This window comes from Anomaloglossus baeobatrachus, chromosome 3, assembly GCF_048569485.1.
Source record: "Anomaloglossus baeobatrachus isolate aAnoBae1 chromosome 3, aAnoBae1.hap1, whole genome shotgun sequence".
Taxonomy (NCBI): Eukaryota; Metazoa; Chordata; class Amphibia; order Anura; family Aromobatidae; genus Anomaloglossus; species Anomaloglossus baeobatrachus.
Window position 1 is genome coordinate 477,702,034 of NC_134355.1, and position 14,243 is coordinate 477,716,276.

Consider the following 14,243-nt stretch of genomic DNA (forward strand, 5'->3'; position numbering starts at 1 on the left):
GGCTTGGGGCGGCAGTGGAGGACACAGATGAGGTGGAGGAGGCAGAAGCAGTGGCGGAACTTGGACAGACAGAGGATTGACACACAAGTCATGGGGACGGCAAGACTTGTGTAGCAGACCCTTCACCTTCTATCACCATAGTTACCCAGTGTCCAGTCAGCGACATGTAACGTCCCTGTCCATGCTTTCTGGTCCAAGTATCGGTGGTGAAATGCACCCGTTCACACACAGGGTTTCTCAAGGAAGCGGTGATGTTGTGTGCGACATGCTGATGTAGCGCGGGCACACCTTTCTTAGAGAAGTAGTGGCGACTGGACATCTGGTACTGGGGCACAGCGACAGACATAAGGTCTCTAAAATCCTGCGTGTCCACCAGGCGGAAAGGCAGCATTTCGGTAGCCAAGAGCTTACAGAGGGATAAAGTCAACCTCTTAGCTTCGTCATGGGTCGCAGGAAATGGCCTTTTATTTGTCCACATCTGAGGGACAGATATCTGGCTGCTGTGTGTAGACGGTGTTGAGTAGAGTGTCCCTGGAAAAATGCAGGTTTGTGAGGAAAGTGCAGGCGTAGACATGATGTTGCCTTCATCCAACGTTGGTGCTAGCTGTACACACGCACTTGTTTCCCCTTCCAAACCAACTGACTACCTACCAAGCAAACTGCCTGTTGTGGTTACTGTGGTGGAAGTTGTGCGTAGAAAACAAGGTGTGACAACTGTCCCCACAGTCCTAGAAGATGAAGAGCGCGCGGATGCACTGGAAGGGGCAGGCCGTGGATGGTTCGTTCCGCTAGGCCGCATTGCAGCACGGTGAGCTTCCCACTGGGACCTATGATATTTATTCATGTGACGATTCATAGAAGAAGTTGTCAAACTGCTGAGGTATTGACCTCTACTAACAGAATCACGACAAATTTTACACATCACATAATTTGGGCGATTTTTTTCTATGTCAAAAAAGGACCAGGCTAGGCAAGGCTTAGAGGGCATACAACCTGCTGAGCCCCCCCGACTAGTGGTCAGAGGCAGAGTGGTGGCTGATGATGCAGTTGTAGACGTGCTACCAGTGCTCCGACTCTGTCCAGGAAGGCGCAAGGTAACTTCGTCGTCGGTTGCATCCTCCTCTACCGCCTCTGTTGACCTCCTCGAGTGCCTGACTGGGGGTTGACAGTAGGTGGGATCTAGAACTTCATCATCAATTGTTGTGTTTGCACTCCCCTCACCCTCAGACCGAGCCTCTTCTTGCCCTGACCGAATATTTAAGTTGTCATCCCAATCTGGTATCTGCGTCTCATCGTCATCAGTATGTTCCTCATTGTCTATAACCACAGGTGTTACAGTTTGTGACAAAGGGTCAACATTATGCTCAGAAACTTGGTCCTCACGGCCTGAATCAGAGTCACAAAGGTTCTGGGCATCACTGCAGACCATTTCCTGGTCTGTACTCACTGTAGCTTGGGAGCAGACCTCTGATTCCCAGGCTATAGTGTGACTAAACAGCTCTGCAGACTCAGCCATCTCAGTTCCACCATACTGTGCAGGGCTGATGGAGACTTCAGAGCTGGGAGAAAGCAAGTTTGATTGGGATGACAACTCAGAGGACTGGTGTTTTTTGGATGCGGTAATTGAGGTGGCTGAGAGGGCACTTGTTGGACCACTTGAGATCCATTCAAGCATTTTCCTTTTTTGGCCATCATCTACCTTTGTTCCTGTTGTTTGTGTCCGTAAAAAAGGAGCACATCGGATTGTCCAGGGTAAGTAGTAGACATCTTACTTTTGCTGGTAGATGGTCTATCTTCAGCAGATGTAAATGCAGCTTTGCCACCTTCCCCACGGACAAACCCTTTTTTTCCTTTTCCACCACACCTCTTCCCCTTTCCACCAGCATCTGTCATTTTGCCACTCATGTTGATTGCGACAAGATTGTGCACTGAAAATGTGGTAGTAAAAATTGAGAGGTAGCGTAGATTGCAGCGGTGGTCTAGCTTTATTAACAGCAGAATAATAAAGAATAAATATCCCTGACAATGCAACTACGGCCCTTAAACTGGCAGCATAAATTGCTAGTATAATGGCTTAGTAACAATGAGTTTGAGTGTGCAATGCAGGCAGACGTGCTGCAAATATCTTTGCACTAGTGGGACTATACAGAAGTCCAATAGCCACGTTTAGGATGCCACTAAGTTTGCTCAGTGTTTGCTAGTATAATGGCTTAGTTATAAAGAGTTTGAGTGTGCAACGCAGGCAGACGTGCTGCAAATATCTTTGCACTAGTGGGACTATACAGAAGTCCAATAGCCACGTTTAGGATGCCACTAAGTTCACTCAGTGTTTGCTAGTATAATGGCTTAAATATAATGAGTTTGAGTGTGCAATGCAGGAAGACATGCTGCAAATATCTTTGCACTAGTGGGACTATACAGAAGTCCAATAGCCACGTTTAGGATGCCACTAAGTTCACTCAGTGTTTGCTAGTATAATGGCTTAGTTATAATGAGTTTGAGTGTGCAATGCAGGCAGACGTGCTGCAAATATCTTTGCACTAGTGGGACTATACAGAAGTCCAATAGCCACGTTTAGGATGCCACTAAGTTCACTCAGTGTTTGCCAGTATAATGGCTTAGTTATAATGAGTTTGAGTGTGCAATGCAGGCAGACGTGCTGCAAATATCTTTGCACTAGTGGGACTATACAGAAGTCCAATGGCCACGTTTAGGATGCCACTAAGTTCACTCAGTGTTTGCTAGTATAATGGCTTAGTTATAATGAGTTTGAGTGTGCAATGCAGGCAGACGTGCTGCAAATATCTTTGCACTAGTGGGACTATACAGAAGTCCAATGGCCACGTTTAGGATGCCACTAAGTTCACTCAGTGTTTGCTAGTATAATCGCTTAGTTATAATGAGTTTGAGTGTGCAATGCAGGCAGACGTGCTGCAAATATCTTTGCACTAGTGGGACTATACAGAAGTCCAATAGCCACGTTTAGGATGCCACTAAGTTCACTCAGTGTTTGCTAGTATAATGGCTTAGATATAATGAGTTTGAGTGTGCAATGCAGGCAGACGTGCTGCAAATATCTTTGCACTAGTGGGACTATACAGAAGTCCAATAGCCACGTTTAGGATGCCACTAAGTTCATTCAGTGTTTGCTAGTTTAATGGCTTAGTTATAATGAGTTTGAGTGTGCAATGCAGGCAGACATGCTGCAAATATCTTTGCACTAGTGGGACTATACCGAAGTCCAATAGCCACGTTTAGGATGCCACTAAGTTCACTCAGTGTTTGCTAGTATAATGGCTTAGAAACAATGAGTTGGAGTGTGCAAAGGGCAGGAGGGTACAGTGGCAGGGTTGTGGGTGTCTGGGTTGATGCGCCCTTGGAGAAAGCCACGGCGAAACGCGTCAGGGTGTGAATGGTGAGGCTATAATCTAATCTAGCACTGTGTATGATATTTCTTTAGCAGGCATGTCCTTAGATGTTATTGTCTTTTGATTGCTTTGGGCTCTATTTCAAGCCCTTTTCTGCATTATTTAAGTCACTTTTAACATCCCTGCCTAATCAATACCATCTAATCACGGTTGCTAAACACATCTTATAACCTGTATCCTCCTTTGTGTAAAGAACTCTTTATGGGAATATATGATATTCTGTCATGAATTAATGTTATCAAGATTACTATTTTTAATTGACAGACTCCTTTTGTAATCAATTAACCCCTTCACCCCCGGCCACTAAAACACCCTAATGACCGGGCCATTTTTTGCAATTCTGACCAGTGTCACTTTGACAGGTTATAACTCTGGAACGCTTCAACGGATCCTGGCGATTCTGAGATTGTTTTTTCGTGACATATTGTACTTCATGTCAGTTGTAAATTTAGGCCGATATTTTTTGCGTTTATTTGTGAAAATTTAGGAAATTTGGCGAAAATTTTGAAAATTTCGCAATTTTCAAACTTTGAAAATTTATGCCCATAAATCTGAGAGATATGTCACACAAAATAGTTACTAAATAACATTTCCCACTTGTGTACTTTACATCAGCGCAATTTTCGAAACAAATTTTTTTTCCGTTAGGAAGTTAGAAGGGGTCAAAGGTCATCAGCAAATTCTCATTTTTCCAACAAAATTTACAAAATAATTTTTTTAGGGACCACATTACATTTGAGGTGACTTTGAGAGGCCTAGGTGACAGAAAATACCCAAAGGTGACCCCATTCTAAATACTACACCCCTCACACTGCTCAAAACCACATCCAATAAGTTTATTAACCCTTTAGGTGCTTCACAGGAACCAAAGCAATGTGGAAGGAAAAAATGAAAATTTTACTTTTTAACACAAAAATGTTACTTTAGCCATAAAATTTTCATTTTTACAAGGGAGAAAAGAGAAAGTACACAATACAATTTATTGTGCATGTTCTCCTGAGTACGCTGATACCCCATATGTGGTAAAAATCAATTGTTTGGGCGCACGGCAGAGCTCGGAAGGGAAGGAGCGCCATTTGAATTTTTGAACGCAAAATTAGCTGCACTCATTAGCGGACGCCATGTCGGGTTTGAAGACCCCCCTGAGGTGCCTAAACAATGGAGCTCCCCCACAAGTGACCCCATTTTGGAAACTAGAGCCCTCAAATATTTTTTCTAGATGTTTGGTGAGCACTTTGAACCCCTGGGGGCTTCACAGAAGTTTATAGCGTTGAGCCGTGAAAAGAAAAAAAAAATTTTTTTACCACAAAATGGTTGCTTCAACTAGGTAGCTTTTTTTTTCACAAGGGTAACAGGAAAAAATGCACCATAAAATGTATTGTGCATTTTCTCCTGAGTACGCAGATACCTCATATGTGGTGGAAATCAAATGTTTTGACACACAGCAGTGCTCGGAAGGCAAGGAGCGCCATTTGAATTTTTGAGTGCAAAATTAGCTGCACCTGTTAGCGGACGCCATGTCGGGTTTGAAGACCCCCTGAGGTGCCTAAACAATGGAGCTCCCCCACAAGTGACCCCATTTTGGAAACTAGAGCCCTCAAATAATTGTTCTAGATGTTTGGTGAGCACTTTGAACACCTGGGGGCTTCACAGAAGTTTATAGCGTTGAGCCGTGAAAAGAAAAAAATTTTTTTTTTACAACAAAACGGTTGCTTCAACTAGGTAGCTTTTTTTTTCACAAGGGTAACAGGAAAAAATGCACCATAAAATGTATTGTGCATTTTCTCCTGAATACGCAGATACCTCATATGTGGTGGAAATCAAATCTTTGGACACAAGGCAGTGCTCGGAAGGCAAGGAGCGCCATTTGAATTTTTGAGTGCAAAATTAGCTGCACTCATTAGCGGACACCATGTGGGGTATGAAGACCCCCTGAGGTGCCTAAACAATGGAGCTCCCCCACAAGTCACCCCATTTTGGAAACTAGAGCCCTCAAATAATTTTTCTAGATGTTTGGTGAGCACTTTGAACACCTGGGGGCTTCACAGAAGTTTATAGCGTTGAGCCGTGAAAAGAAGAAAAATTTTTTTTTACCACAAAATGGTTGCTTCAACTAGGTAGCTTTTTTTTCACAAGGCTATCAGGAAAAAATGCACCATAAATGTATTGTGCATTTTCTCCTGAGTACGCAGATACCTCATATGTGGTGGAAAGTAATTGTTTGGGCGCATGGCGGGGTTCAGAAGAGAAGGAGCGCCATTTGACAGCAAAATTGGTTGGAATCATTAGCGGACGCCATGTCACGTTTGGAGACCCCCTATGGTGCCTAAACAGTGGAGCTCCCCCACAAGTGACACCATTTTGGAAACTAGAGCCCTCAAATAATTTTTCTAGATGTTTGGTGAGCACTTTGAACACCTGGGGGCTTCACAGAAGTTTATAGCGTTGAGCCGTGAAAAGAAAAAAAATTTTTTTTACCACAAAACGGTTGCTTCAACTAGGTAGCTTTTTTTTTCACAAGGCTATCAGGAAAAAATGCACCATAAAATGTATTGTGCATTTTCTCCTGAGTAGAGATGAGCGAACCGGTCCCGGTTCGGCTCGAGGTCGGCTCGCCGAACGGGGGTCCCGTTCGAGTTCGGTTCGTCGAACGTTCGACGAACCGAACTCGAACGTATAGGCTAGAATGGGAGGCAATCACAAACACATAAAAATGCATGATAAATGTACACAAACAGTTAATAAACATTGCCATAACACTTACCGGTCCTCGCGATCCCTTCTGCACTCTGTCTCCTGCCGCTATTCCATCCGATGATCGCTGAATCCTCCCGGTGACCGGCACTGCCAGCAGAGATGCAGGACCTATCGTGACGTCAAAATAGCCATGTGACCAGTCACGTGGCTATTATCTCATTGGCTACAGACTGGTCACATGACTATGACGTGTCATGTAGGACCTGCGAGTGCATCTCTCCGGTACACGGTGCACATATGTGTATCGCCGTGTACCGGCGACATGCTCTAGCACACGGTCGACTCCCCGTTCCGTTAGGGACCGGCTGACACAGCTGGTCATTAACGGAGATCACCGTTGCCATAGCAACGCAGTTAGCGGTGATGTCACCGCTAACCGCGGCTCCGAGAGCACCGTTGCTATGGTAACGCGTCTGTCAGCGTTACCGCTGTTACCGCTGACAGCCAGCACTGATCACTCACGGAGTGAAGGCTGCACGATTGTAGTGAGCATTGTAGTGAGGATGGAGGTTCCCCAGCCCCAAGTGATGAGCTGGTGAATCTCATCCTCACTACAATCGTCACTACTACTAAACTAGTGAGATTGTAGTGAGCATTGTAGTGAGGATGGAGGTTCCCCAGCCCCAAGTGATGAGCTGGTGAATCTCATCCTCACTACAATCGTCACTACTACTACACTAGAAAGAAAGAAGACAGAAGAGCAGGATCGTGGAGGGCTGACAGGGGGTAATAAAGATGGAGTCTCTAATGTGTCTGTGTATTTATTTCTATTAAAGTATTTTTTCTCTGTGTGGTGTTTTTTTTAAACCTTTATTGGAGATTCTTAATGGCCGGGTCAAATGTGCCTGACATTAAGAATCTCTGGCTTAATACTGGCTAGTAAAACAAAGCCAGTATTAACTCATGATTACCCAACAAGCCACCCGGCTCCAGGGCTGTTGGAAGAGTTGGATACAGCGCCAGATGATGGCACTTCTATGAGAGCGCCATTTTCTGGGGCGGCTGCGGACTGAAATCCGCAGTAGAGGCGCCCAGAAACCTCGGGCTAACCTGTGCTGCGGATTCCAATCCCCAGCTGCCTAGTTGTACCCGGCTGGACACAAAAATGGGGCGAAGCCCACGTCATTTGTTTTTTAATTATTTCATGAAATAAGTGAAATAATTAAAAAAAAACGGGCTTCCCTATATTTTTGGTTCCCAGCCGGATACAAATAGGCAACTGGGGGTTGGAGGCAGCCCGTGGCTGCCTGCTGTACCTGGCTAGCATACAAAAATATGGCGAAGCTCACGTCCTTTTTTTTGTAGTTTTTTGGCAAAAAAAATAAAAAATGCTTCCCTGGATTTTCCATTGCCAGTGAAGGTAACACCAAGCAGTGGGGGTTAGCAGCCAGTAGCTGCTTGGATTACCCTTAGCTAGCAATACAAAAAATGCAGCGGGAGCCCATATATATTTTTTTTAATTATTTATTTAAATAACTAAAAATAAAATGGGCTTCCCTGTATTTTGATTGCTAGACATCACAGTGCTGTAAAAATAAATCTTTAAAAAAATGACGTAGCGCTCCGCGGTATTTTTGATTCTCAGCGCAGATAAAGCAGACAGCTATGGGTTGCCACCCCCATCTGCCTGCCGTTACCTTGGTTGGCAATCAAAATACAGGGAAGCCCATTAATTTTTTCTATTTAAAAAATGGTTAAAAAAAAAAATGACGTTGGGTCCCCCCATTTTTGATAGCCAGCTAGGGTAAAGCAGACGGCTGTAGCCTGAAAACCACAGCTGGCAGCTTTACCGTGGTTGGGGATCCAATGTGGAGGTTCCCTCAGGCTCTTTTTTATAATTATTTTATAAATATTAATAATTAGACAATAAAAGTAGGGTCCCCCCAAATTGGATCACCAGCCAAGGTAAAGCGGACAGCTGTGGTCTGGTATTCTCAGGGTGGGAAGGTCCATAGTTATTGGGCCTTCACAGCCTAAAAATAGCAGGCCGCAGGCACCCCAGACGTGGCGCATCCACTAGATGCGCCAATCCTGGCGCTTCACCCCAGTTCATCCCGTGCCCTGGTGCAGTGGCAAACGGGGTAATAAATCGGGTTGATACTAGCTGTAAAGTCACCTGAGATCAAGCCCAGCAGTTTGTGATGTCATGGCGTCTATTAGATACCCAACATCATAAACTGTCAGTACTAACAAAAAAAAAAAAATCGACAAAAGAAATTTATTTGAAAAAACAGTCCCCCAAACATTTCCTCTTTCACCAATTTATTGTAAGAAAAAAAATAAAGGGGTCCCACGACGACTCTGGACCGTCTAGAATATGGGGGGGAGACACTCAGGGAACGTATCCCCCATTTTCTAGGAGTGCGGACCCTTCATGTGAGGAGTGTGGGTGCAATGAATCTGCACTCACTCTCCCCGGGTCCACAGCAGCAGAGTCCATGTCGTAATGGTTGCTACCAAAGCTGCAATGCCCTGCTCATGAGGTAAGGGCATGCCTAATCAGGAGAACTACTGTAGAGGAAGCTCTGCTCACTGGTATATAGGTGCTCAGAGGTAATAATAGATAAAATTAGTGAGTAACCTCGGCACTCTAAATCTCCCAGACTAAGTCAGTAAGTCACAACGGATAGTAATGCAAAATCACTCTTTATTGGTCCGTATTAAGAAAAAAATTTTTTTCATAAGCATATATGTTTTTGTCCAAAACAAGTTACAAATGACGTTTCAGCCTGAGCCTTCGTCAGATTGGACTTATCTGCATGTAATCATGAAAAATGACAATAATCAGTATCACATAAGAGTGAGAGAACAATAACATAAACTCGAACAATGTAGAGGTACAATTGGGATGCAGCAAAAAAATTGCAACACAGCAAGAAATGAAACACATGATACAAATGTCATAATACAGTACAAGGACAATATAGTAATGACAAATATGGGGTCAGAGTAGACTTAGACAGCTCTGGTACGAAAGAGATGTCAATCATAAAGTAACATGTGCAGTAGGTGTAGAGCTACAGTATGCATGGCAGAGCTAATGGGTAGACCGACCATAGAAAAAGAACGGAGAAAAAGTGGAGAAAAAGTGGAGAAAAAAATGGAGAAAAAGTGGAGAAAAAGTGGAGAATAAGTGGAGAATAAGTGGAGAAAAAGTGGAGAAAAAGTGGAGAATAAGTGGACAAAAAGTGGAGAAAAAGTGGAGAAAAAGTGGAGAATAAGTGGAGAAAAAAATGGAGAAAAAGTGGAGAATAAGTGGAGAAAAAGTGGAGAATAAGTGGAGAAAAAGTGGAGAAAAAGTGGAGAAAAAAAGGAGAAAAAGTGGAGAAAAAGTGGAGAAAACGTGGCTAAAAAGTGGAGAATAAGTGGAGAATAAGTGGAGAAAAAGTGGAGAAAAAGTGGAGAAAAAGTGGAGAAAAAGTGGAAAATAAGTGGAGAAAAAGTGGAGAAAAAGTGGAGAAAAAGTGGAGAAAAAGTGGAGAAAAAGTGGAGAATAAGTGGAGAATAAGTGGAGAAAAAAATGAAGAAAAAGTGGAGAATAAGTGGAGAAAAAAATGGAGAAAAAGTGGAGAAAAAGTGGAGAAAAAAATGGAGAAATAGTGGAGAAAAAGTGGAGAAAAAGTGGAGAAAAAAAATGGAGAAAAAGTGGAGAAAAAGTGGAGAAAAAGTGGAGAAAAAGTGGAGAAAAAATGGAGAAAAAGTGGAGAAAAAATGGAGAAAAAAATGGATAAAAAGTGGAGAAAAAGTGGAGAAAAAGTGGAGAAAAAATGGATAAAAAGTGGAGAAAAAGTGAAGAAAAAGTGGAGAAAAAATGGAGAAAAAAAATGTAGAAAAAGTGGAGAAAAAGTAGAGAAAAAAATGGAGAAAAAGTGGAGAAAAAGTGGAGCACCCTTTGGTGCCTTTCATGTGGCACTAAGGGGTGCTTAGCTTTGTATTTAGCCAAAAAAATGAAAAAAAAAATGACGTAGGGTTCCCCCTAGTTTTGTAGCCAGCTAGGGTAAAGCAGACGGCTGCAGCCTGCAGACCACAGCTGGCAACCTCACCTTGGCTGGTAATCCAAAACTGAGGGCACCCCACGCTGTTATTTTAAATTAAATAAATAATTAAAAAAAAAAACACGTAGGGGTCCCCCAAAATTGGATCACCAGCCAAGGTAAAGCAGACAGCTGGGGCCTGATATTCTCAGACTAGGGAGGTCCATGGTTATTGGACTCTCCCCAGCCTAAAAATAGCAGGCCGCAGCCGCCCCAGAAGTGGCGCATCCATTAGATGCGCCAATCCTGGTGCTTCGCCCCAGCTCATCCCGCGCCCTGGTGCGGTGGCAAACGGGGTAATATATGGGGTTAATACCAGGTGTGTAATGTCACCTGGCATCAAGCCCTGGGGTTGGTGAGGTCAGGCGTCTATCAGATACCCGACATCACCAACCCAGTCAGTAATAAAAAAAATAGACGACAAACACATTTTTATTTGAAAAAACACTCCCCAAAACATTCCCTCTTTAACCAATTTATTAGAATGAAAAACAAATCCAGGTCTGGTGTAATCCAAGGGGTTGCCATGACGATCCACACTGTCCCAGTCAATGAAAAGCAGGATGTTCCCCATTGGCTGGGAGAGCAATGCAGTGACCTGAGCTAACATCAATGGGTCAGCCCAGGTCACTGCAGGGCATGACAAGTGCTGCTGTCAGCGAGGTACATTACCTGCGCTGATCTCCAGCACTGCTGACAGCCCCTGTCACTAAGTTCAATGACCGCCGCCTTCACACCAAGAATCGCGAGAGGCCCGTGACGTCACCGCTAGTCAGTCTCGGGTCGGAAGCGAGAGAAGGTGATGTGACAAGCGGCGACCATGGAGGACAGTGACAGCGCTGAGGTCGGGATGGCGGGACTTCATCACCGCAGGCAGGGCCGGCTCCAGGTTTTTGTGGGCCCCGGGCGGAAGAGTCTCAGTGGGTCCCATACACACGCAGACACACACACATACACAGATACATACACGTACATATACATATTTAAAGACAAACTCACAAAAATACATATAAACAGACACATCTATACAGTCATATACACTGACATACATAGATACACATCATACATGCATACATACAGAGACACACACTGCTATGCTGCATACATACATACAGACACACACATACTGCTCTGCATGCATGCATACATATAGACAGACACACACACTGCTCTGCTACATACATACATATAGACAGACACACACATACTGCTCTGCTGCATACATACATACAGACACACACACACACTGCTCTGCTGCATACATACATACAGACAGACACGCATACTGCTCTGCTGCATACATACATGCATACATACAGACACACACACACACTGCTCTGCTGCATACATACATACAGACACGCATACTGCTCTGCTGCATACATACATGCATACATACATACAGACAGACACACATACTGCTCTTCTGCATACATACATACATACATACATACAGACAGACAGACACGCATACTGCTCTGCATGCATACATACAGACACGCATACTGCTTTGCTGCATACATACATGCATACATACAGACACGCATACTGCTCTGCTGCATACATACATGCATACATACAGACACGCATACTGCTCTGCTGCATACATACATGCATACATACAGACACGCATACTGCTCTGCTGCATACATACATGCATACATACAGACACGCATACTGCTCTGCTTCATATATACATACATACATACAGACACGCATACTGCTCTGCTGCATATATACATACATACAGACACGCATACTGCTCTGCTGCATATATACATGCATACATACAGACACGCATACTGCTCTGCTGCATACATACATGCATACATACAGACAGACACGCATATTGCTCTGCTGCATACATACATACAGACACGCACACTGCTCTGCTGCATATATACATACATACACGCATACTGCTCTGCTGCATATATACATACATACATACAGACACGCATACTGCTCTGCTGCATATATACATACATACATACAGACACGCATACTGCTCTGCTGCATATATACATACATACATACAGACACGTATACTGCTCTGCTGCATACATACATGCATACATACAGACAGACACGCATATTGCTCTGCTGCATATATATATACAGACAGACACGCATACTACTCTGCTACATATATACATACATACAGACACGTATACTGCTCTGCTGCATACATACATGCATACATACATACAGACACGCATATTGCTCTGCTGCATATATATATACATACATACAGACATGCATACTACTTTGCTACATATATACATACATACATACAGACACGCATACTGCTCTGCTGCATATATACATACATACAGACACGCATACTGTTCTGCTGCATATATGCATACATACAGACACGCATACTGCTCTGCTGCATATATACATACATACAGACACGCATACTGCTCTGCTGCATATATACATACATACAGACACGCATACTGCTCTGCTGCATACATACATACATACAGACACGCATACTGCTCTGCTGCATGCATACATGCATACATACAGACACGCATACTGCTCTGCTGCATATATACATACATACAGACACGCATACTGCTCTGATGCATACATACATACATACAGACACGCATACTGCTCTGCTGCAAATATACATACATACAGACACGCATACTGCTCTGCTGCATATCTACATACATACATACAGACACGCATACTGCTCTGCTGCATATATACATACATACATACAGACACGCATACTGCTCTGCTGCATATATACATGCATACAGACACACATACTGCTCTGCTGCATGCATACATGCATACATACAGACACGCATACTGCTCTGCTGCATATATACATACATACAGACACGCATACTGCTCTGCTGCATACATACATACATACAGACACGCATACTGCTCTGCTGCATATATACATACATACAGACACGCATACTGCTCTGCTGCATATATACATACATACAGACACGCATACTGCTCTGCTGCATACATACATACATATAGACACGCATACTGCTCTGCTGCATGCATACATACATACATACAGACACGCATACTGCTCTGCTACATATATACATACATACAGACACGTATACTGCTCTGCTGCATACATACATGCATACATACATACAGACACGCGTATTGCTCTGCTGCATATATATATACATACATACAGACATGCATACTACTTTGCTACATATATACATACATACATACAGACACGCATACTGCTCTGCTGCATATATACATACATACAGACACGCATACTGCTCTGCTGCATATATACATACATACAGACACGCATACTGCTCTGCTGCATATATACATACATACAGACACGCATACTGCTCTGCTGCATATATACATACATACAGACACGCATACTGCTCTGCTGCATATATACATACAGACACGCATACTGCTCTGCTGCATATATACATACATACATACAGACACGCATACTGCTCTGCTGCATACATACATACATATAGACACGCATACTGCTCTGCTGCATATATACATACATACAGACACGCATACTGCTCTGCTGCATATATACATACATACAGACACGCATACTGCTCTGCTGCATATATACATACATACAGACACGCATACTGCTCTGCTGCATATATACATACAGACACGCATACTGCTCTGCTGCATATATACATACATACATACAGACACGCATACTGCTCTGCTGCATATATACATACATACATACAGACACGCATACTGCTCTGCTGCATATATACATGCATACAGACACGCATACTGCTCTGCTGCATGCATACATGCATACATACAGACACGCATACTGCTCTGCTGCATATATACATACATACAGACACGCATACTGCTCTGCTGCATATATACATACATACATACAGACACGCATACTGCTCTGCTGCATATATACATACATACAGACACGCATACTGCTCTGCTGCATATATACATACATACAGACACGCATACTGCTCTGCTGCATATATACATACATACATAC